Raw genomic sequence first — 26,798 nt, 5'->3', positions numbered from 1 at the left:
CTAATCATTCCCAGTCAAGAAAATCACAGGAGTAAATTATGAATAGACTGATAGAGTTTTGGAAAATGACAATCTCACGCTGAAGTGCATTATGAAAAATAGTTAAGATCATTAACCTTTAAAGAACAAAACTTAATATTTATGAGTGGTGACCAACTGCCTAATTAGATTAAGATATTTATTAGGAAGTTAATAAATCCCCCATTTCCTTATCAAAGTCTTCAGCAAAGTTTAATTTCTCCAGTATGAGAGATTTATATTTAAAGAACTATTTAAGATATACTGGGTCTGTCTCTGGGTTTACATGGATCAAAAAGAGAAACATCTCTTTTTGGACCAAAGAGCTAGCTAATTATAATCCAGCTAATTCCTTGATGGTCCCTCTTGTCTTTTAGGAATCTCAAATTTAACACATGGCCCAGAACCAAACTCTATTCTCTCACCCTCACCTTGTTTCTTCCCTTCCTCAAGGTTTTCCTTATGTTATTAAAGGGGACCTTATCCATCAAAGCGCTCAAGTCAAAAAATAAGGTCTGCTTTGTTTTCTTACATTTTCCTTACTTCCTGCCTATTATCCATCAGCAAGTCTTGCCAACTCTATCTCGCATATACACCCCTACTCCATTTACTCTGTCACCCAGCACCACTCCTCATTTCTCTCAAATTATTAAAATAGTCTCCTAACTGATCTCTTTACTTCCACTTTTACCACACACCTACTCTGGACTGGCTCTTGTTCAAATAGCATTCAAAGCAATCCTTGAAAAATCAAAGCCCATCATGCACAAGCCCCCAACTTAAAACTCTCCAATAATTAATCACCTACCAAAACTATAATCTACTTTCAACATGATCCACAGTGTTCTGTGATCATCTGACCCCGTCCCTCAGGCTACATCTGATTCCTTAGTGTTCCATCTCACCCACTTCCTGTTTCACGTCAGCAGTACTGATGTTGCTCCTGTTTTGCAAATATCTTCACCATAAAAGGATTCTTTTATCCCATGGACCCAGATCCCTGCAGCATTTACTTTCTCAAAACAAAAAAAAAGTTTCCCTGTTCAAGGTGCAGCTGTCGTTCTACTAGATATGGTCCATCAGGTCACCCTGTTTAATATCTTTAGCATTTGTCATTACTATATCATTGGTTTTAGTTTTCCTTGTCTCTCCTTACCAAAATGAATGATTCACATAGGCAGAAATTTTATCTACTAGCATATCACAGAACCTTGAATAATGTCTTGCAAATAGAAGAAATTTAGCGGACAGTTGCCAAGATGCAGGAAAGCATAGTATGAAATATCGAAACTTTGGCATCAAACATCCTAGAGGATTTTTTTTTATTTTTAGTTAGTTGACTTGGAGGTCCTACTCAGTGATGTTTGGAATCTACTCCTGACCTTGTGCTGAAGGGTCACTGCTGGAAGTGTTCAGGGGAACCATACGGTGCCAGGCATTAAGTCCAGTATGCTTGTATACAAAGCTATATTCAGATCATCCAGGTATCTCTTCAGCCCCAGACATCCTGGGTTCGAAGTTCAGTACTACCACTTACTGAACATGAAATGTTTTAAGTTATTTACTTGGCTTCTATGTTTTCCTCCTGCAATATGAGAGAATAAAAATGACACTTGTTCATATAGATTTTGCATGAATTATATGAGAAAATATGAATGTCTAGAAAAGCAGAAATATAATAAGCACCAAGGAGTCTAGCTATTATTCATTCACTCTGATCTGTCCTTAATTTCTTGTCAATAGGCAGACTGTGTTGGTGACTGGAAACTGGGGACATTGGTAGAGGGCAGGGCACACTGGTGGTAGGATTGGTAGTGGAACATTTAATACCTGAAACAACTGTATTATGGCCAATTTGATAAATCACAGTGTTATAATTAAAACTTTAATACACACATATGTATATATGTATGCACAAATATATTTCTAGGGGCTGAAGTGATAATACAGTGACACAGAGGTCAAGGTGCTTATCTTGTATGCAGCCAACCTGGGTTCAACCCCAGCACCACATACAGTCCCCTAAACCCCACCATCCCTGACCACAGAGCCAGGAGTAAGCCCTGAAAACCACCAGGTATAGCCCCCAAACAAACATAATGATAGTAAAATAAAGTATGTTTCTATTAGATCGGAAAGATATATCAAAAGCATATATCATGCTTACATACTAATCCAACCCTAAAAAAAATGTAACTTAGGTATTGACAGGGCTTTCAAATTAGAGATAGGATATCCATTAATTTGAATTTCAGATAAACAACAAGTAATGTTTTATCTTAAACTCGAACTTACTTAAGTTCTTAATTCTATAGTTTTACTTGATGTATCCACATACCAGGTCTAAAAATACCCTGTCAGGAAGAACTCGCAGCAAACATATCTAGGATAAGATCTGTGCTTTGAGATGAAATATAGAAACAACTTTTAGTATGTTACTCTGAGCCTCAACATCCTCCTCTGTCAACAAATCTACCTCACCCTGTGAGGCTCTAATAATGTTTATGAAGCCAAGCAAATACGAGAATCATCAAAGAACATTAATTTGTCTTCTTTCCCTTGTGATGCTCCAGGTCTAATCTCTGGATGAGATGCTGAAAGTCAATTTTTGTCTAGGATAATTAGAATCAGCCTAGCAGGCAATTGAATTAGGGAAATAAAATTATATTTAAATGTCACATTTTCCTGTATCAATTATCTGTTGCCTCAATAATTCTGTGTAACAAATAACTATGAAATCTCACTTATGTTCAACGATAAACATCTGTTCTGACTTATGAATGTAGAGGTGGTTTAGCAGTGCTAAGCCAATCAGAGATGGATTAATGGGTTCCCTTATGCTTCTTTGGTTCTCTCTCAAGTTGGATTGTAGTTAACTGATCATCCTAATGATCTCCACTAGGATGACTCAGTTCTGGGCTAGCTGGCATTTCATCCTCCTAGGCTAACCTGTGTCTACTCTTAGAACCTGGCATGAGGATGCAAGAGAAAATACAGAAATATGGAAGAGTTCCTACAAGACCATGTGTGGCAAATTTTCTATTTACCACTGAGCAAAGCAAGGTTGTGACCAAGGTCCTTCCCTGTTAGACAGCACTAACAAAAGGTATGAAAGACACAACAAATTTGGATCATTGGTACAACCAGTCTATGACACCCCATACATGGAATTTGTAAAGTGAATCTTCAAATTTATGAATTCAATAAGTGGAGGCATAAACAATATAGCAGATCCCTATTTGGACGACTCTCTAGTCTTTCATCTCTGAGCCACCAGCCCATCTAGGTGGATGGGTTTCTCCAATGCTGTATGACTTTATGCCCTTGAAGGATCAGCTAAGAGGGAATCTCTGGTTCAAACAGATATGAACAAATTTTCTTTTAGAAACAAAGTATTTGGGTCACAATCTGTATGACAGAACTGCACGATATAACCTGGGGTGCTCTTGGAAGACTGAGTTTTAACTGAAGAGCAGAACAAAATAATATTTTTGACTAAGAGATGGATAGACAAATAAAATACCACTTCAATTTCCTACTTATGCTATAAAAATTACCACAAAACTAATGGATTAACTAAACTAGGAGCCAGAAACATAGTAAAATGGGTAAGGTGCTTGCCTTGCCTGCTGTTTATCTGGGTTTGCTCCTCAGCACTACATATGGTCCCCTAAGTCCTGACTAGGAGTGATCCCTGAACAGAGCCACAAGTAGACTCAGCACCAGCAGGTATAGTCCCAAAATGAAACAAAAATCAAACGTATTACTTTACAGTTTAGAAAGTTAAAGTGAGTTCCATTTCTTCTGAAGGTTCAGATAGGATTCTACACATTGCCATCTTCTAGATGATGTCTGCCTTCCTTGCCTTCTGGTTACGTGCATTGTGATTTCTCCTAATGATGACTTTGACTCTCCTATCTATGTCACTTAAGGAGCCTTATGCTATGCTAGATAATCCTCAACAATCGCCCCATTTTTAGATCTTTAATAGCATAGGCAAAGCCCTTTTGACATGTAAAGTAGCTTCTTCAAAATTGCCTGGGATTATGATATTTGGGAGAATGGTTAGGGCAGCATCTCCCACAAATGCTCAAAGAACAGAGAAGTAAAGTGAAGAAGATTCCAATGGCATTTTTCCTGGTCTACTTGACACAGTCCTTGGGTTCCTTGCCCTACTCTTAAATCTTTGTGGGCATGATTTTGGTAAATAGCTGCTTGAAGAGCTCTGTTGCGAAGAATTCTAAAGCCTCATTGTATGATCAATGAAGAGTATCTGGCATGGGTACCAAATGACAGAATTTTGTCATATATGTGACAAATTTACCTTTTTTTCTGCTCCAATTGAGACACTACCAAATTAGCATGACTGAGTGTAAAGAATTCTCTTTTTTTCTCATCCAAGTGAGACTTAAGCTATTAAAATTTAAATCCTGGCTAATGATTGCAGATTCTGAATTAATAATATTCTTTAGGAGACTGCTTGTAACCTGTTAGCATGAAAATCGGGGGGTATGGTTATACTTTACCATGTACCAGATACGTAGCGCTTAAAAAACCAAAACTTGAAACAAAACTGTGCCCCATTTTGGTTATTTTACTACCCTACACCTTTCCATTCAATAAAGCATTTGCTGTTCACAGCCCCTGAGCACAGCCCACACTGGAGAGACATCACTTCCCACTGACTGCTCCTAAGTCTCGTGGCCATAGCTGAAGGCAATCTGCATCACTACAAACATTTTTCTTTGTCATTTTGTTCACATAGGAGAAGAAAAGTTCCCTGGTTTCAGGAGCAAGTTTATTTCCATCTGTTTTGTTTAGAGCTGTGTGCCAGGAGCTGACTTTTGCCTGGATCCTTGCCTTGCTTTTAAAGGGATTTCTGCTCTTAGTAATGCTTAATAAAGCTACTCGTCACTCATTCCCATCATCATAAAGCATAACCATATCGAAACTATACCATCATAGGCACATGGGACATGAAGGAAAATAAGTTAAACCTCTCATGTCCCAGAACTTGCAAAAAACCAAAGGGCATTCTGGCAGGTATTGCTCTGTTTCCTTAGTGGGATAAAGATTTCAAAGTCTGTCGCAAAACTAGTGAGAACACCTATCAGGAGGAAGACAAACAACTTTTACAAAAGAGACACATTCTTGCTGTTAAAAAATTCTCTTCTCATCAAGAATTCTTTCTTCTCTGATGATTTAGGAGACAAGTATGATTAAACCCTCTATAACTTTTAAATTTAGTGGAATGAGTGTTATATGTAACATTTTCTACTAGATACTGTTGGTTTTTTAAAAAACTATGTCAATGTGTATATTTTGCCAAAAATTAAAATATGATCTTTGCCAAGGAGCATAAATATACATGGTAGAAGTCAGACACTCAGTAGCAAAGATAAAAATAATTACTCCCTTCAGCCGATTGCTCACACCTACTACAGAACATTTGTCTTTTTCCCTGGGATAAATTTTCTCCCTTCATACTGTCTAGCCCTGGAAAATAGCTTTTTGTGGCTCTGGATGGTCTGAGAGAGACACAACGAAGCAATAATTACATCTACGCAGTGCCAGACACACAAGGAGTCCTAGCTCAATACTCAGTGAATTTAATACAGATTGTTTATGTGAGCACTGTGGTGATTTCAGGATTTCTCCCTTAACCCTTTTAGATGTCCTCAAAGATAATGACCCTTGGAGAAAAACAACCACAATAGCCTGATTCTGAGCAAAACCTCTGTCCTTCCTTTTCCTGTGACTAGTGCCCCACTGTCAGAAAACCAATTTTTTCTTAACCCAAATATAAAATTGGGTCTTTGTAGACTAAGGCATATCAATATGATTTATAGGTCAAAAAAGTCTGATATTTCTTCAAAAACAAGAGCTATGATCAGTAATTAAAGATTTAAAATAGGGGGCTAGAGTGATAGCACAGCAGGTAGGGTGTTTGCTTTGCATGAGGCCCCTGGGTTCAATTCCCAGCATCCCATATGGTCCCCTGAGCACTGTCAGGAGTAATTCCTGAGTGCAGAGCTAAAAGTAACCCCTGAGCATCGTCGGGTGTGACCCAAAAAGAAAAAAAATTTAAAACAGTCTTTGAGGGTTGGAGAGATAGGACGATAATAGGGCATTTGCCTTATGCGGCTGTCTGGGGTTTGATCCCCAGCATTCCATGTGGTACCTTGAGCACCGCCAAGAGTAATTCCTGACTGCAGAGCCAGGAGTTACACCTGAACTTGTACCAGCTGTGGCCCCAAAACCAAAAATAAAAAAATAAAAATAACCACCAAAATTTACAAAATTACTCACTTACTCTCATGTAAAAAACTACAACCTATGTAACTATCTTACTTCTCTTCTGAACTGTGGGTATCTAGAGAGAAGGCACCTTAAAGCATAAAATCCTGGAAACCAAACATAAAACACCTTAAAGCATAAAGCGCTGAAAACCAAATAAAATCCCTGACCTTCAACTCTTCTTATAAAGGCTCTTTTTCTCCTTCTATCCACAGCTACTCTTAGAAAAGAAGTCATTATTTTTATTATCCATTACTTAGGTTTTGTCAAAAACTTCTATGAAGCAGTCACCTCAGATCCTTTCTTGAAAAAGAATAAGCTATGTTATAGATCATTTCTAATAATCCTAATAATTTATAGTAGAAATATGAGTGGCAATGTTGGGGGTGAAAAAAAGGTTAGAAAGGAAAGAAGGATGGGTTTTGGAAGAAAACGATGACTAAAGTCAGCCATTGGACATTATTGTGCAATTTGACTACATATGTCTAAAGTTGCACATTGTAGATATTATATTATAAAATAGTCTTAAAAGTCAAAAGTCCTGGGGTAATATTTTTTGTAGATTAATAATACCATTATTGAGATCTTTTCCTGCTAAATTACCAATGAAGCGGTAGAAATGTTATGGTTCTTCCTACAATATTGTCTGACAAATAGTTAAACAAGTCAGAGTTTCCATTAATAAAACAAGCAAGTCAAGTCTATTCCAGGGGGAAAAAAAGTAAAATAAAAACTAGCTGGAACCAACTATGAGATTCAGTTGATAAGCCACTGAAGTGTGCATTCTATTATTCTTTAGTTGACTTAATACATCAAAGCTTAGTTTATACAAATCTGGGGGAAAGTTCTTTGATAATACAAGGTAAAATATCCTTAGTAGTCAATTTTTCTACCTCAACTTAGCAGTTTCTAAACATAATTTTAGAATTGTATAAAATTTAGGTAAAACAATATATTTCCTAATAGGAATCCCCCTTCACTATGAATAAAACACAACCCTCTAAGTCTGTAGGAGAAAATTTAAGTCTCCCAGTAGTCAGTTAAAAATGGGACTCTCTTTAAATTTTCCACATGCCTCTGAAGCTATGATTCAAGCAAAAACACCCATTGCAATCATTCATTTCTATTGAGCCAGGTTTTACTATCTTATTTTATAGTTGAAAAAGCCTATATTCATACAGTTTTAATTTTTCTCTTATAACTTATCAAAAAGATTTCAGAAAAAACCTTGAATAAGGGAGAACATAAAAAGCAATTATGGAAAATTCAAACTCAAAATGGGCACATTTCCAAAGCACCCATTTCTGATCCCAAAATAACTTCTCTCTCCCTAAGTAACTGGCAAAACTTTACAGACACCTTGTCCTGTCTCCATCTTGTTCTGTTTCATATGTTTCCCAGGTTCCCAAAAATTTATAAAACCTACACACAGAACCAATATAAAATGACTTACCTTATACTGAGGAAAACAGGCAGAATCTATGTGACACTGATTTCAGAGCAATCTTCAATGAGATGACTCCACTGGAAAAGCAAAAGCAAACAAAGTCAGAAAGATAGCTTAATGGGCTAAGTATGTGCTTTGCAGTGTAGGTAGCGTGAGTTTGATCCCCAGCACTTCATGATCCCCAGAGCACCACTGAGAGTAATTCTTGAGCACAGAGCTGGGAGTAACCACCAAACACTATTCTGTATAACTCCCCCCCCCCAAAAAAAACAAGGCAAAAATAAATGGGACTACATTATGATGGACCCAGGGTCATTCTGACCCTGAAAGAGCCTCCAATGTGGCACCATTGAGAAGGACAAGTAAAGAGAGGCTTCTAAAATCTCAGGGCTAGGACGAATGGAGACGGTACTGAGACCGCTCGAGAAAATCAACGATCAATGGGATGATGATAATGATGATGACAAACTAAAAAGTCTTTGCACTGTGAAAGAAATTATTACTCTTCCAAACCAAACTAAAGTCAAAAGTTAAACTACTGAATGGGAGAAATAGTAGCATATCACATATCTGACAAAGAGTTAGTGATCCAAGCTATATAAAGAACCCATAAAACTCAGTGACAGAGAAAAGCAAACTACTCTACCAAAAAATGGGAAAGGAACCAAACAGACACTTCCTCAAAGAAAAATCAATCAGAAGCACATTCAGATGGCCAACAGGTATTTGAAAAGGTATTCAACAAATCCAAATGATGATGATATATCACCTAACACTATTGAGACTGGTTTATATAAAAAGTGAAGATATAAACTCTGCTAATGAGAGTGCTGTGAAAAAAGGACCCACATTCACTATTGGTGGGAATGTTAAACTGAGATTTGCCTAGGGCTATTTAGGACTCAGTATGAAACACTACCAAATTTTCATGATATTTTATTCATATATGAGACACACATGGGAAAATAATCTAGTAGCAAAAATAGTAATAACCCTCATAGCAAAAATAACAACAAGTTCTTGGCAATAAAAACAATCTATATTTTTATGTTTATAGAAAAACTAGCACTGCATTCTAGCACTATCATCCCATTGTTCATCTATTTGCTTGAACGGGCACCAGTAACATCTCTATTGTGAGACTTGCTTTTACTGTTTTGGCATATCGAATATGCCACGGGTAGCTTGCCAGGCTCCCCGAGAGGGACAGAGGAATCGAACCTGGGTCCACTGCATGCAAGGCAAACACCCTACCTGCTGTGCTATTGCTCCAGCCCTAGGAAGACTAAAGTGTAAGAATAGAAGTTTCTTCTAAACTAATTAATTATTAATATCCCAGAGAACTTAGTTGAAACTAAAGGTTGGTGAGTTTTCATTTCTTCACAGGGGATTTTATTCATTTTTATTTTCTTCACTGTAGTGGGAGCAAAGATTTTCATGAGAATAGCTTTTTCTACCATCTTCACAGACTTGCCATAAACCATCCCTTTCACACAAGTCAAGCCACACTTCCCCTTTCCAGATGTCTCTTTCTGTAATATCCCACAGACTGTCCTTAAAAAGTGCAAGTCCAATTCAGAGATGCACATTACCTGATGATCAGAATTATCTTTCGTAAAGTAAGTATGAATAAAAATGATATTTTCTGTGTCTAAATTTGGGATTTCTGAATTATTCAGATGACTTAGAACACCAATATTTTAATTGATTTCCATGAATTTTCTCTCCAGTCATTCAAGAGTCTCTGATGAGGAGTTAAAAGGAAAAGAGGCTGAAATTGATCCCTACAAAATGTATAATATCAGCATGAGCTCTAAATATATTTCAACTAATGATGATGTTTCCATTGCTTCTGTTGGTTTTACTCAGTGATGAAGTAAGAGACAGACATGCTCTGAATAAATTTGACACAATAGGAATTGGATCAGAGTGCCAGAAATTAAAGTTATCTATATGAAAGTACAGAGGTAGACTTCTTGGCTGGATTTTACTTCCAAGGAGCTCAGAGTTTTGCTTGGCCTCTTACATTCAACAATTTTAAGATGAACAGATCACATTTCTTGTCACCTCTAAAATAAGTCAACCAGCAACTAATGACAAAGAAGTGTATCTTTGCAATAATCATACAAGGGATTTATTGGAACTGGTTATTTAATGTGGTTTTGTTGTTTTCTTTATGAAAGATGATAGATATACCAGGAAATAAGGTGGTTCAAATAGTACAGAAAGTACATCAAACATTCATGGCACTTTTAGTTTCTCTTAGGGATCTTGATGATGTATAAAACAATCCCTCATCTCCAAGCTTGCTCAGAGTGGGAATGGGTCTCCTCCCCCCATCTCCCAAATTTACCGGTAGCTCAGCAGTCACACTCACAAACCAGTCCCACCCTGGCACCATATAATCTCATCAATGGCCATAACTCATATTCAGAAATAAAACTCCGGAAGAGAGCAACACAAGCTTCACCCATGAGTGAATCTGCTGTATAGTCATATTCTAAATTTTAGAATTCCTGGAGTGCGCGGTAGCATTAATGGATGTACGACCTCTCATACTCGACACTACTGATGTATCAAGAGTAGCACACAACATTTGCTTGGGTTTAACAACATGTTAGTAATCTCTTACATAAGGGCTTAATGGCTCCAGGATTAAATACAACAATCTTCATTCACTTTCCTCTAAGGACACTTTATTGGATCATTTTTAGCAGCATATTCATAATAAGCAATATAAAATTAATTGTTTTGTTTTGTTTTGGGGGGCACGATTTGTGATTTGGGATGGAAACATTCAAAATATGGTGGTGGGAAGGTGCAATGATAGTGGGATTAGGGTTTGAATATTAAACGTAATGAATTATTGTGAACAACTTTATAAAAATAAAATAAAATTTAGAAATAAAAAGAGAAGATGGTCCCTCACTAGCAGAAAGTGCAGCCCTGGCCGAACCTTGTGGGCCAGTTTTCTCCAATGCTGCTATAATATCTCCTGGTTCCCTGTCCTCTTTCCTTAGCCAAAGAGGACTCAGAACCCTGAAGTCTTTTCTCCAAAAATGCGCAAGTTTGTGCATAGCCTAGAATAATTGTGTCAAATACTGTTGCCCTAACCCAATATTCTGTACCTTCTTTTATTGTATGCATACTCAGACAGAAATAAAGGCATGCCTGACATGAAGAGGGGAGGGTAGCTTTTGCAAGAGAGGCGACTTTCCCACACTAAGGTAGTTTCTTTATCTTACATCTGAGGGAGCTCAGAGAAGCTCAGAGAACTCTGGAAAGCTGCTCAAGTCAAAGCAGGATTTAAATGCAAAAAGTCTGCAGAGTCCTTAAGCCCCTTAAAGCAGTATGGAACAGAGGTTAAAACAAACAAACAAACAAACAAACAAACAAATAGAGCACCAATGCTGCAAGGATTTTTTAATGAAGTATTATTATTTTGATATAGGAAAATAGTAGAAGACATCATTGAGAATGAGGTTCGGTTTAAAATTTTCCACAAACAATAAAATGTCACTAGGTTCTTAGTGAATTTCTAGTAAACTAAAAATCTTTATACACACATATGTATATATAAACTGTAGACGAGTAAGTCAGAATATGTGGAAGATGGTATTCTAACTGGGAAATCTCCATATGAAAAATAAGAGTTTTAAGTTAATAAATGTAGTACTGTAGCACTGTTCGTTGATTTGCTTGAACGGGCACCAATAACATCTCCATTGTGAGACTTGTTACTGTTTTTGGCATATCGAATATGCCGCAGGGAGCTTGCCAGGCTCTGCTGAGTAGGCGGGATACTCTTCTTGGTAGCTGAAAATAGAAATCTCAGTGATAGTGCTGCTCCTCATCTGGGGATCATAGTTCACATCCTCACATAGTTAAATTTGAATTTACATAAAAACACATAAAAGCATTATGTACATTATGAAAATAAATATTTAGCTATAGCTTTGAGAGCGTAAAAAAATCCAAGCTATACGAAGAGTATTTCACACCAGAATGCCTGGCCTTGTCTGGTGGAAGTTAATGTTCAAACCTAACACAAGACAAATGAATTGTTTCCCAAATGCAGTAGAATCTTAGGACCTGATGACAACACACTGACAAATTACTGGCAGCAATAATACCAGGTGGATTCAGCAGTCAATCAGGCATGAACAGTGTCCAAGGGCATGGGATTTCTAGGGATTCACACAGAGTCCTTGTTTTGGTTCCATCTAGTAGGAAATCTGGCACTTCCCAAGCCTAGCCAGACAGAGGTTACAAGGTGAAGAGAGAAGTTGGTTTGGGACTTCCTGCTTGGAATAAGTGGTGCTTCAATTGCAGGAGACAGCTGAAAGACAGCTGGGAAAAGCTGGAGATGACCAGGGCTAGGGAAATGAGGCTGGGCTCACCCATGCACACATAAACTTGGATGAAAGGTCAAACTCAAGTTTATTTACAAACAACAGTGCATTACTTGAATTCCCCAAAGCAATATTCAGAGAAAAATACTGAGTTAGATGTTCTTCAGATTGAAAACTTCTCTCGGAACAATAATGAAGTTTCCTGTTCCTTCTATCCAAGACTAGATTTGACTAGGCAAATATATCCTCCTTGAAGATGTCAAGGTAGAATATATCTTGCAGTTTTTATTCCCTTTAAAGATGAATAAAGATAAGGTGGGTTTAAGATGGATGAGATTAAGTTATTTAATTTATCTTGACTTGACTTTCATTCAAGATAGGGATCTGAGTTATTTATTTTTTTGCATGTGACCTATAAATTTTCCCATCAACATTTGTTGAAGAGGCTTTCTTTGCTCCACTTCCTACTTTTTTGCTCCTTTGTCAAGGTTAACTATCCATATATTTGCGAATCTACCTCTGAAATTTTAATTCTCTTTCATTGGTCTGAAAGTCTGTCATTATTCAGGTACCACATTGTTTTGATTATTTCAAGTTTATAGTATAATTTAAAACTAGTAAGAAGAAGTCTCCAATCTTCTTTCCCTCTAGGATTGCTTTGGCTCTGCTTGGGATTTATTATTCCATAAATTTCAAAAGTGATTTATTTATCTATGTTTTTTAAAATATCATAGGTATTTTTATTAGAATTGCATTGACCCTATCTAATACTTCGGAAAGAATTGACATTTTGACAATATTGATCCTTCCAATCCATTAACAGGAGAATATATTTCCATTTCCTCATGCTCACTTTCATTTCTTGTAGCTGTGATCTATAATTTTATTAGTATAAGTCTTCTACCTCTTTTATTAAGCTTATTCCTATGTACTTTATTTTATGAGGCACAACTGTGAATGGTATTGTTTTTAATTTTCTCTTACTTCTATTTTATTGTTTTCATAGAGAAAAGCTGTAGGCTTTTGTGCAATGATTTTATAGCATGCCATTTTGCTGTAACTGTCTATTATTTCTAGGAGCTTTTTATAGTCTTTAGGGTTTTGTAGATACAGTATCATGTCATATGCAAAAAAGTAAGAGTTTGACTTCTTTTCGAACCAATCTGGATGTCTTTAATATCAGACTCGAATCCATTAATTTTATCAAGGAAAATGTTGGCAGAACCCTTTATGACATTAAATCCAGAGGCATCTTCAGTGATTCAATGCCATTGACTAATCAAATGGAAGCAAATATTAACAAATGAGGTTAAACTAAACTAAGAAGCTTCTGTACTGCAAAATAAATGATTACCAGAATACAACGATACCCCATAGACTGGGAAAAATATGTTTGCCTACTATTTATCTAACAAAGGGTTAATATCCAAGATATATTAGGAACTGGTGAAACTTAACAAGAAAAAAAATTCAACCCCATCAAAACATGGGGAAAAAATAATAACAGAAACTTCCTTAAAAGCATACAAGTGGCGAAAAGGCATATGAAAAATGTTCTGCATCCTAGTAGTCAAAGAAATGTCAAGGAAAAGAGACACTCACTGCTGATAGGAGTACTGCCTGGTCCAGGCTTCCAGGAAAACTATATGGATATTCCCCAAAACCCTAGGCACTAAGCTTCCATCAGCAATTTCATTCCTTGGAATATACCCCAAGGACCCAAAAGCACAATAAAGAAAAGACAGCAACACTCTTATGTTCATTGTAGCACCATTCACAAGCAAAAATCTGGAAACAACCCTAGTGCCCAAGAACAGGTGATTGGATAAAGAAAGTATCGTACATATAAATAAAGGAGTGCTACTCAGCTAAGGACCATCTCATACAATGAGCTGGAACTCATATATGGCTCGATCTGGAGAATACCATGTTGATTGAAGTCGTCAGAAGGAGAGAGATAGATACAAGATGATCTTGATACAAGATGATCTCCCTTGTATGTGGTATATAAAGTAACTGTCACTGTCATTCTGTTGCTCATAGATTTGTTCCAGCGGGCACCAGTAACATTTCTCATTGTGAGACTTATTGTTACTGTTTTTGGCATATCCAATATGCCATGGGTAGTTTGCAAGGCTCTGCCGTGCGGGTGCAGTACTCTTGGTAGCTTGCCAGACTCTCCGAGAGGGGCGGAGGAATCAAACACGGGTCAGCCGCCTGAAAGGTGAACGCCCTACCGCTGTGCTATCGCTCCAGCCCATATAAAGTAACATAGTAAAGAAACAATAAATACTTGAAGGCAACGAAAGCTGAGAACTGGTCTTTAATAGAAAGCATATCACTACAAAAGCGATGAGGAAATAGAATGGAAAGATGGAGAAACACTGGAACATGGTGGAGAGTCGCTGACACTGGGGAAGGGTGTTGTGTTGAATGTTTTTTGTACAAAACCCTGCCATTATCATCATTGTAAATCATAGTGCCTAAAATTTAAAATGTTATATAAAAAATATAAGAAAATGATATAATCATGTGATTTTTATCTCTCCTTTTGTTGATAGGATGCATCAAATTAATATTGTACCATCTTGGAAACTTTGGGTGAAAGTTTTTGATCACAGTGTAGGGTTTTTTTTTTTGTATATTACTGAATTTGGTTTGCTAGAATTTTATTGAGGATCTCTGCATCAATGTTCATCAGGGATATTGGTTTATTTAGACACTACTAAATTGTCTTATTTAGTAGTGTCTCTTTCTTGTTTCTGATGTGTGTAATATTAGCTTCATAGAAGCTATTAGGGAAAATTTCTTTTTACTCAATATTTTTGAAGACCTTAAGGAATATGGGCACTAAAACTTCTTGAAGTTTTGTTTGAACTCACTAATGAATCCATCTGGACCTGGACTTTTGTTCTCAGGATATTTTTAGTTACCATTTCAATTTCTTTACTTAAGATTGATCTATCCAGGTATTCTACTTCCTCTTGATTTTATCTTTGGAGATTGTATGATTCTAAGAATTCATCCACTTCTTTCAGATTTGCGAGCTTAATGGCATAAAGTTGTTCATAATGATTTCTATGATACTTTGTATTTCTAAGGTATCTGTTATAATTTCTCCCCTGTGTTATCTGATAAAATTATTTGGGTTTTCTTTTTTTCTTGTTGTATCTAGCTAAAAGTTTACCAATCTTCTTTAGTCTTCCATTTCCCCTTTCTATGTTAACAACACTTTTTTCTTAATTATTTTTCTCATATATATGCATACATAAACATAAAAAGTGTATATGTATAAGAGTATACATCCACAAATAACATATGCTATGTTTTTTTGTGGCTTTAAATTTTAACTATTAATTACCAATGTCCAATCATAATTGACGTTGACAAAAAATACCATTTTTTTGGTCATCTTATTTTGTTTTTTTTATAGATTCCTAGGCACAGTTGTACTTTATTCAATTTAAACATTTATTGTATTCTATTATGAGAACACAATTTGTTCATACACTTATTCTATTAGTGGGTATTTTTAAATTGTAAATTTTCAAGAACTACAAGCAATGTTACTAAAATGTCTTACTTGAGCATGTGCAAGAGTCTACCTAAGAGTTATATCCAGAAGAGAAACTTCTGGGTTTTTGATAATACCTACAGATAATAATACCATCATCTGTAGGTGCAGAATCTATTATCAGTATTCACTTTTGGAGTGATAGAGAGATTCAGCAGGACAAACTTGTTGGTAGCCTATATCATCTTAGAGAATAATTAACTTACATCTATTTGTGGTACAGTTAGACATTGTTTTATTTATTAATATTAATTTTAATTCGAATATATGTACATAGGGTTTATGCATTAGAAATTTACATAGCATCAAAACAATTATTATGTTTCTATTTTTTTGGTGTATTCTCCCTTTATCCTAGGATATTTAGTAAAACAAATCTTAGTCCCTTTGGAGAAGTCTCAGAATCATATTGTTTTATTAACTTTTAATAACTCAAGAACTATTTTCTTATATATGTGCTTCCTGTACCTTGATAAATATTCTTGTGTTAATAAGAACTGCTTTATCTAAATTTGGAATCTTTAGAAATTAACTGGGACTTTAGAAATTAGTGTTACCATATTATGTTTATCTAATTTTAGGCATAAATTAATAATTCAAATACTTTGGCTACCCCCAGGGTTGCTTCAAGAAAGCATGATTTAATGACATTACAATTCCAGAATCTAGCAAGTTCCCCTCCAGAATCTAAGCTTTTTGATTAATGATTGATTATTAAATTCTTAATTTATGATTTATTATATAATGTGCATTAATAAACTATTAATATAACCTGTCATTTCAACTAGTTATATGTACCAATGATACAATACTTAAAAATATATGAAAGGAAATAAAAGAATCAAACATTCTGAGAAAAGCAAACCAATAAATAGGACAAATGATGAATTGATAAAGAACTTCCTAATGACCATTCGTGACTAAATGTTTTTTTCCTTTTTGTCATTGATTTGTTTTCCATCCACAAAGGATATAATGGAATTATTTTTTCATTCACATTTGCTCTGTAAAAATGTAGGAGTCAGTTGATAAATTGATTCAGTCAAATCCATTATATAGTCAGGGTATTGAATTAATTTAATTCAGTAAGTTAAATCAGGTTATTTTTCACTTCAACTAACATTATGTAATGTTATTGGCAATTTAGGTAGGTAGGTATATGTCTGTAAACCTCATCCAAATACAGAAAGAAAAGGAAAGTTACACTCTACACTCTAATATAATGGGACAAAAACCTGGATCCACCCAGGTTCTGAACTGGATCAGTACAAAGCAACCCACAAGTTGTACACCAGTACCAGTAACTCAAATAAAAATCAGTCTGGGGGAATGGGATAGAGAATTTATTCCGTTTCTATGCAGACTTGAAAGTTTTTGTGCATCTCGAATATTTAAAAAACACAAATGTGCAGTTCCATAAACAGTAATATAAACCAGGTGATGACTAGCAGGGTTTCTTGATTCCAGATGCCATATATAAGTCTTTTTTTAGAAAGCGTCTGTTCTTTGATGAGGTAGGCTTTTTGCTTTGGTTAGTTTTGTGTCTTATGTAAAGGTATATTAGATATGCAGTGTTGTCACAGATAGTGTGTGAATATACAGATATATACATACATGCTAATATTGCCAGATAATATTATATGGACTTGGTTCTAACATCTAAGTCTTTAATCATTTTGAGTTACCTTTAGTGCATGGTATAATTTTAATCTTTTTTGTTTGTTTGTTTGTTTGCAGGGTATATCTGGTAGTGCTTGGGGGCTACTCCTGATTAAGGGCTCAGAAAGTGCTCCCAGGGTTGTTCCAGAGAGCATGTGATACCAGGTATTAAGCCCAGGACTCCTTCCAGCAAAGTATGCACTTCAGCCTATTGAACTATGTCCCCAGCCCCCAATTTCAATCTTTGTTCCTCACACCATTTACTATGTTCCTAACACTATTTACTATGAAGACTTTCTTTCCTCCATTTTATGTTGATTCCTTTATTGAAAATTAAATTTCATACATGTGAGGGTATATCTGCAGGTTTTCTGTATTTATTCCATTGGCTTGATTGTCTGTTTTATTCCAATATCACACTGCTTTATTTACCTTAATAATGTAAGGTTGTGGAGAGTAATATCCCTCAAACTTCTATTTACTTATAGCTTGGAAATACTGAGAGGTATTGTGGGTCTACATAAATTTTAGTAGTTATTTGTTCTTAAAAATTCCACTGGAATTTTGAGAGGAATTTCAATAAACCTGTATAATGTATTGGCATCATTTTATGTCTCTTCACATGAACTAATTCATTAAACCCTCTTATACCACATAGGTTAGGAATTGTCATTACTCCATTTTGCAGATGAAAACTAGAGGTAAAGTTACATAATCTTACCAGCTTACACAACTTTTATTACTCCATTTTCCAAATAAGAAAGTCAAGTATCAATTATATTAACTAAGCTATACAGCTCTATTTGATAATGTTTTAAATATTATTAACTATATCATGCTACATATTTTACATGGTTCCAATAAGGACAGTCAATTACATATTAGCTATGGTCTAAATTCTTAAGAATCAATTTCTCCTGGGACCCAGACTCCAGGATCCAAAATCCTGAGAGAAAGACCAAGAATGCTAGGACTTGATTATGTATTTCACTCTGCAGTTGCCAACTTAAAGTCCTGGAGACTCTTCAAGGCCAGTTTGGAGCTTTCTGTTTTTTCCAATGTCAGAACTTTATCAACCCTGTAAATAACTCTTTAAGCACAAATAGTTGAACTCTTCGGTCAACTAAAATGCGAAGGGCTATCTCCTAGTGAAAAAAAATTAAGCAATATTCTAAAAATATTAAGATGTATCATAATATATTAAAAATTTAAGTAAATCCTACTGTTCACAAAACAAACTTTTCTTAAACTAATATTTTTCAAATTTTTACCTTTTCCCAAGTTCATTACCATTTCGAGAAAGAGGTTGTCAGTGGCATCTTAGTATGGGAAAATAGTAATGCCCTCTGATCCACCGTGTCTTAAAACATCCCAAGGATTATTGTTGTCCCTGTATCACCCTTACTCCCAGCCTGGGTTTAACATGACCTTCTCCCCTGAGAACCTTGGCAGGGTCTGGGTTCTGAGGTTGGTGCTTCATAGTCCCAGGGCAAGGCTTAGCTTCAGAGTCCCGTGGGACTTTTCTTTTCTGCCCACAACTTGATGTGTGACCCTGAGCAAGTTGAAAATGAACCATTCTGTTTTGTTCCTAAAGCCAGAGAGCAAGACCTTTTGTTTGGATGTGAAGATCTTTGGCAACTTTCCATTAAAAGTGGCTCCTCAATAAGCAATGAATCACAAATATTCTCTATGGACAGGAGCAACCGGGTAATAATAGAATGACACATACTGTTTTCATGGCCTTTTCTCCAAAGGGGTGATTAAATTAAATTAAGCTTGTTCCCACAGTATATTACTCACTATTTCTTAGGAGTATGAGAAACCTGGAAATGATGTGACAAGCCACAAACAAATTACTGTTTAGTCGTCACACAATTAATAGAAAGTTAAATTCCTCTGTGGCCAAACAGAAAATCTGACTCCTAGTTTACAAAAAAGTACCAAGCTGGGAAAAGACACTTTACAGGTATCTAAACACAGGCTTAGTGAAGTATTTTTAGTGCAAATTTATCATCATCATCATAATCCTGTTGATCGTCGATTTTCTCGAGTGGTCTCAGTAACGTCTCCATTCGTCCTAGCCCTGAGATTTTGGAAGCCTCTCTTTACTCATCATTCCCAACGATGCTGCATTGGAGGCTCTTTCAGGGTCAGGGGAATGATACCCACCATTGTTACTGGTTTTGGCATATGAATACACCACAGGGAGCTTGCCAGGCTCTCCCGTGAGGGCAGGAAACTCTCAGTAGCTTGCCAGGTTCTCCAAGAGGGCGAACTAGGCTATACAATGTCACTTCTGGGGGGAGCTTGGTTTTATAGTCTCTGGATTTTGGCCATTGATGGGATTACATGGCGCCGGGGCACAGTTTCTGGGTGTGACTCCTAGCTACTGGAAAGTGGGGGTTCTGGGCGGAAGAGGCCTAGTCCCTATCTGAGCAGGCTTGGAGATCTCAGCCCCGGGTCCTGCACACCTGGGTTCCTCTGCCAGTTCCTTCATGTGTGAGGCTCGTCTGAATGTGTGGAGTGGGGCATTGAGCATATAATACAATACAATACAATATAATATATAAATATTTCGTGAAGTATTTATAATACAATGGTTGTATTATAAATTTTTCAATTGCTAGGAGAAGTTGGGAATATGTCAATATTCAATAAATGCATGCTGGAGTACCATATTGTACTACATTGTAACTCTGGGGATTAGAAACGTGAATTAGATGTATTTTCTGCACACAAAGAATTTATGATTTAACAGGATAAATAGGTTCTACTTAAATAGGCATACAAGGCCAATTAAGTACCATCATCACTGTCACTGTCACTGTCATTCTGTTGCTCATCGATTTTGCTCAAATGGGCACCAGTAATGTCTCCATTGTGAGACTTGTTACTGTCTTTGGCATATTGGATATGCCACAGGAGCGATAGCACAGTGGGTAGAGTGTTTGCCTTGCACGCGGTCGACCTGGGTTCGATTCCTCCACCCCTCTTGGAGAGCCCGGCAAGCTACCAAGAGTATCTCACCCACACAGCAGAGCCTGGCAAGTACCATCATAAAAAATTAAAACATCTATAGCAAGAAAAGGCAGGATAATTACTATGAGTACAGATATTAGAGAAGAAAATCACATGATAAACAGGACTATTAGAGTACTATAGAGTACTACTGAAAATGAAAAATATTGAAAAGAGGCAAGAAGATAAGAGGAATAGTACTTGGGCAGATAATGGAAAACTTAATTACCAGTTAGATTTGGTCGCATTAATTCTGGCAAATGACTTCTTTTTCAAGCAGAAAGGTGCATTAGGAAAAGAAGTCTGCAAGTGGTCTGTAGTGAGGATTAAAAGTGGACCAGCTTTTCTGGCTGTCATGCCCATGAACTACCTCAGGCACCATTTAAGCACATTAACAGCCAAGATCTAGAGACTCACTAATGAATCTCGGAAGGCAGCAGCTTGCCACAAAGATGCCTCTGGACCCCAATTATTTAAAGTTTTAGACATCCTATACTATTTATAACAAGTAATGCAAAATAAATTATTTAGCATTTGCCTGTGAGGCAGGCTTTAGTGGTGGTGAGAAAATTCAAAATAATGGTAGAGGGAAGGGGTAATGGTGGTGGGATTGGTGTTGAAATACTGAATGTAATCAATTACTGTGAACAACTTCATGAAAATAAAATTTAAAAAAAAGTGGACCAGTTTGAGTGAGAAAGAATATTAATGAAACTAGAATATTCAGGGGCTGGGAACTCAAGCCAAGAGGTAAATAACTGAACTGGGGCAGAGATATTAAAACTATAGGGGATGGGTAGCACTATAGCACCATAGCACTGCAGTCCTATTGTTCATCAATTTGCTCGAGCAGGCACCAGTAATGTCTCCATTGTGAGACTTGTTGTTACTGTTTTTGACATATCTAATCACGCCATAGGTAGCTTGCCGGGTATGGGTGTCAAATATAAAAAATAAGATTTGGGGAAAGAACATGTAGAAGTAAACAGAAAGAGAAATGTAAAATATTTCAATATTTAACACTGTATGATTAAAGAGATGATGATAATATTATGATAAATGATCATGGGATTTCAAAAGGAAGGGAGAAGGCAGAAGCAAGCAGGGCCAGACCTGTTGGTGCAGGCGGTGCAGTCAGGGCCAGCAGGGCTAGTAGTTCCTCTGGAGTAAGACACTTTCATAGTTTGTCTCAGTCATGCACTGAACACTAAGAAGGCTGTGCAGAAGGGAGTTGAATGATGACACAAGGGGCAACTCTGAATTTACATCTACTGGATCTGTAATGCCCACAGTTGCTGAAAAAGTTGGTACCATCAAAATCATTTACATTTACTATGCCATCATTTTGTGATGTTCCGATAAGAAGGGGTTAGTGGAAATTTCTTCCAGGCAAGTTTTCTGCAGCTTCAACAGGCAGAGAAGTTGTTGAGCTAACAGGTTTCCCATCAAGGTTGTGGGCCAGTATCATCTCATCCCTGTATATATGTTAGCATTCACACACAAACCTTGTACCAAATGATAGACCAACGCTTTGTTGAACTTATATTTTTCTGTTTTATAATAAAATGCAAAGATTAGCCAGGTATACTATACTTTCTTTCAATCCAGACAGGCCCTCAAGAGCTCAGAGTATGAGAGAATTGAGATCCCTATGCTGTACCTATTTATGACCACTGGAACGTGTGCCATGAAGTAGCAGTAGAGATGCCCAAGAGGTGAGGGATGTACATAGAAGAATCCACAGTGCTATACACCTGGACTCAGTAGCCAATACCTATAATGGTTCAGTGTTTACCAATAACCAGTCAACAGGCCTCTCCTACAGTGATTAGAGGACAGACTGGAGCAAAACCACCAGCTCTTGCCGGGAGTTGCAACAATAAAAGGAAGAGCGTATGCAAGAATTTTCTCTGCAATAAAGTAGAAGACAAAATGGAGAAATATGAAAAAAGCCAGGTATAAAATTAAACAAGCTACATGAATTTGAAGAATATAACATTGGAGGACTCATATCACTTCACTTCTAAATTTACTATGGGACTATGGTAATTAAGAGAGTATGGTATAGTATCACACTAAGTGAAATGAGTCAGAGAAAGAGGGACAGACATAGAATGACTGCACTCGTTTATGGAATATAAAGTAACATAATGGGAGACTAACACCCAAGGATAGTAGAGATAAGGGCCAGGAGGATAGCTCCATGGCTTGGATGCCAGTCTCACATGATGGGGGAAAGGGCAGATGAAATAGAGAAGGGAACACTAAGTAAATGATGCTTGGAGGGCTCTTTTGGAATGGGAGATGTGTGCTGAAAGTAGACTATGGACCAAACACGATGGCTACTTACTACCTGTATTGTAAACCATAACACCCAAAAGGAGAGAAATTTAGTGATTTAGTAATTTAGTGCCTGGAGGGAGGGAGGTGTAGGAGTAGTGGGATGGATACTGGCAATGGGCAGAGAATGGGGGTGGAGAATGGGCACTGGTGGAGGGATGGGTATTGATCATTGTATGACTGAAATGTAATCACAAAAGTATGTAAGTCTGTAATTGTATCACATGGTGATTCATTAAAAAATAAGTAAATTTAAATTTAAAAAAAAGGAGAGAGTGTGGTAAATTCCCAGCTGACTCATCAGCGAAAGATGATCTTTTTATCTACTAATATTGGAGCAACTGGATATTCACAGGCTTAAGAAATGAACTTTTACCTAAACTCCACATCTATATGCAATGCATATACCAAATCTACCATGGATTTTAATGTTATATAAAATCATAAAGGTATTTTAAATCATAGAAAAATATAGAGGATCTTGGACTAATTAGTAAAATCTTGGCCTTTATCCCAAAAGCACATTTCTAACAGAGAAATGTGATATATTTGACTACAACATAATTAAACTTTTGCTATTAAAATATTAGTAAGAGGAAAATAGAAGCTAGAGATTGTGGAAAATTATTTACAAACCATGTATCTGATCAATGTAGACATACATAGCCAGTAGAAAAAGCAATATAAGTAGAAGGAGGCAAAAGATGCCAGTAAACATTTTCACTGAGGAGGCTAAATAGATGGCAAGTAAGCACACGAAGAGATGTTGAACATTATTAGTCATCAGAAAATGCAAATTAAAACTACAGTGAGTTCTGATTATATACTTGACCAGAATAGCTAAATGGAAAAAAAGTGAAAGTACCATTTGCTCTACAGCTTAGAAACTGAATTTTTAGGGGTGTAGAGAGATTATTCAGAGTAAGATGCTTGCCTTGCACATGACCCAGATTTGATCCCTGGCACCCCATATCCCAGACCACCAGGATGGATCTGAGTACAGAGCCAAGAATAAGCCCCGAGCACTGCAGGGTGTGGCACAAAACAAAGCAAACAAACAAAAAGAAGATAAAGAGAGAAAGGAAAAAGAAGAAACTGGGCTTCTCATACATTGTATTGAAGAATGCAAAATATACACCCACTCTGGAAGAGAACTGAGGAACTTATTAGGTTAAACATGCATTTATCATATAACCCAGAAATTATACTCCTATACATTTATCTGAAGTAAATGTAATCTTATGTTGCCTCAAAGCCTTGTTAACAAATATTCAAATATTCTTAGTGCCTTTATTTGTAATGCAAAAAACTAAAACCAACATAGTTACCCTGCAATTAACTAAGTGGTTAAACCAACCTTTCATGCCAGAGATACTACTCTACAATGGAAAAGAATTGACTATTTATTCCCACAACCTGTGTGGACCCCAAGGATATGATGATCAATGAAAACAGTCTCAAAACAGTGCATGGTGTATAATTTTATACATGATTTTATACAAAGTGGCAAAATTTTATACAAAATGGAAAAATTATGCTATTCTTGGAAATGAAGAATAGATTAATAGTTGGCAGGGTTAGAATCAAGAGGGACTATGTGATATGTATGACTATAAAGGTATAACACAAAGGGTTCCTTTGACCTGATAGAATAGTTCTCTCCTGATTGTGGCATATCTATGCTAGAACTACCTTGATCTAAACATGGCCACAAATGAATGCATATAAAATTTTTTGGTTTTGTTTTTTGTTTTTATTGAATCACCATGTGGAAAGTTACAAAGTTCTCAGGCTTATGTCTCAGTTATACAATATTCAAACACCCATCCCTTCACCAGTGCCCATATTCCACCACCAAAAACCCCAGTATATCTCCCGCCCCTGCCCCCCACCCCCAATGCATAACTGATGAATTTCACTTCATTTTCTCTTTATCTTGATTACATTCCATATTTCAACACAACATTCACTATTGTTGTTGGAGTTTCCCCCCAAGAAAGACAGCCCTACTACCAAGGAAGCATTTGATAATTAGTTTTCCATTGCTGAGAATGAAGAGATATGTAGCCCCACTGCTCCAAGTACATAACTCTTTTTTTTCCCCGATTTCCTTTTCCTTTTTTTTTTTGTTTCCCCCCTCATCCCCCTTCCCACGCTTCATAGTATGGTGGACGCCACGCTGTGTTTCTTGCCGAAAATGGGAAACAACCGGGAAAGAGGGATATTTCCTCTTCTCAGCTGGTGTGGGGCTGTTGCTTAGTTCACAGTCTAGAGAAGTGGTTTCTACTTTGATTACCTTCAATATTTCAACAAAAAACTCACTGTTATTATTTGGAGTTTCCCCCCAAATTCAGACCTGCTAAAAAGGAACCGTTCACATTGCTGACAATTAAGAGATGTTAACCGCGTCCACACGGTTTTGGATTTCTGTATAAAGTCCAGGGAAAATTCTGCCAGAAATTGCATAGCCCATCTCACAGTCCCAGTGCATTGCTGTAAGAAGCTGCACTGGATGCCAAAATGTGTTAGAAGATCTCTGGAATCAAAGTCTTTAGGAGCAGAGCGTCCGTTTCGCTCTCATTAGCTCCGGATTTATCTGGGCCGAGGGCGTGCCAGTTACACCCACTTCCTATGATTCCCTAGGAGCCCCAAAGTGTAAAAACCGTATGCCTCTGGGTTAGGAGTCTTAGAAGGTGGCTCCAGCCACGTGGATGTTGCTGCCGCCACCATTTTCCATACAGAAAAACAGGGTGGAGAGGAAAGATCCATCCCCGGGCAGCGCAGAGTTGTAGCCCAGCTCACAGTCCCAGTGCATTGCTGTAAGAAGCTGCGCTGAATGCCAAAATGTGTTAGAAGATCTCTGCGAATGCATATAAAATTTGATGAAACTTAATAAGGTCTGTAATCTAGTTACAAGTATGCACTATTGTCAATATGTGGGTTTTGAAATTATATAATATTTATTTAAGCTCCAGGCAAGTGAGGAGTATATGTGACTCACTATACTATTTTTAAACTTGAGCAGTGTACAATTAATTCAAAATTAAAAGTTATAAGTTTTAAAGGAGGGTGAGAAAGGAACAGAAAAAAGAAGTTTAAAGCAGATGCTAGAGAGATATAGCTCAAAGGACTGAGTGGATGCTTTGATACAAGAGACTAGGATTCAATTCCCAGTATCCTATGAACTCCTGAGCACCATAGGGGGTAAACCCTAAATACAAAACTGTGAGTAGCCTTTGAACACCACCAGGTATGACCCACCCAAAAAATAATAAAAGAAAGAAATGGTCATCTATTTGCTCGAGAGACACCAGTAACAGCTCCATTGTGAGATATTGTTACTGTTTTTGGCATATTGAATACACCATGGGTAGCTTGCCAGGTTCTGCCATGCAGGAGGGATACTCTCGGTAGCTTGCCCAACTCTCGTAGAGGGACGGAGGAATTGAACCCAGGTTGGCCAAGTGCAAGGCAAATGCCTTATCCACTGTGCTAAATATATAAATATATGGATATACACATATGTGTGTGGTTTATCTGTGTGGATCTAAATTTTACATTTACGTATATGAATAGTTAATCAGCTATCCTAACACACATTTTACAACTGTGTTCTCAAGATCCTTGTTCGGAGAGATGCAAATTAGTGCTATGAAAAATGGGCCCTATGAAAAGTAAGGTTTTTTTAAAATATTTTAAAATTTATTTTATTTTTTATTGAATCACTGTAAGATACAGTTACAAACATTCGTGATTTTTAGTTTTAGTCATATAATGATTGAGCACTCATCCCTCCACTGGTGAGCATTTTCCACCACCAATGTTCCCAGAGTCAAGGGGTGGGATGGGATAGTAGGGACACTGAAAAGTAAGTTTTGACAGACTTGCATACTATAATACTTTTTATAAGAATTAATAATACCAGTAACTATCACCAGTCTCATAAGTAATAATAAATCCCAATGAATTAAGCTCAAAACTTTATAATTGTATTTAAGCATATATAAAACTTCTAAATTCAAAACAAATACTTATAAAGTGGCCTGCCACTTTTAGACATATAGAATTATGGGGATTTAAAGATGTACAGGAT

At 36.7% G+C, this 26,798-nt stretch overlaps 1 pseudogene; it reads left to right on the top strand.

Annotated features, from left to right (window-relative positions):
* The first annotated feature begins 21,430 nt into the window (after nt 1-21,430).
* On the top strand, nt 21,431-22,284 carry LOC129403457 (lys-63-specific deubiquitinase BRCC36-like; annotated as a pseudogene).
* The last annotated feature ends 4,514 nt before the right edge of the window (nt 22,285-26,798 follow it).

Source organism: Sorex araneus, chromosome 3 (assembly GCF_027595985.1).
Source record: "Sorex araneus isolate mSorAra2 chromosome 3, mSorAra2.pri, whole genome shotgun sequence".
Taxonomy (NCBI): Eukaryota; Metazoa; Chordata; class Mammalia; order Eulipotyphla; family Soricidae; genus Sorex; species Sorex araneus.
Note: the sequence above shows the minus strand (reverse complement) of the source record. Positions and strands in the feature narration are given on the sequence as shown.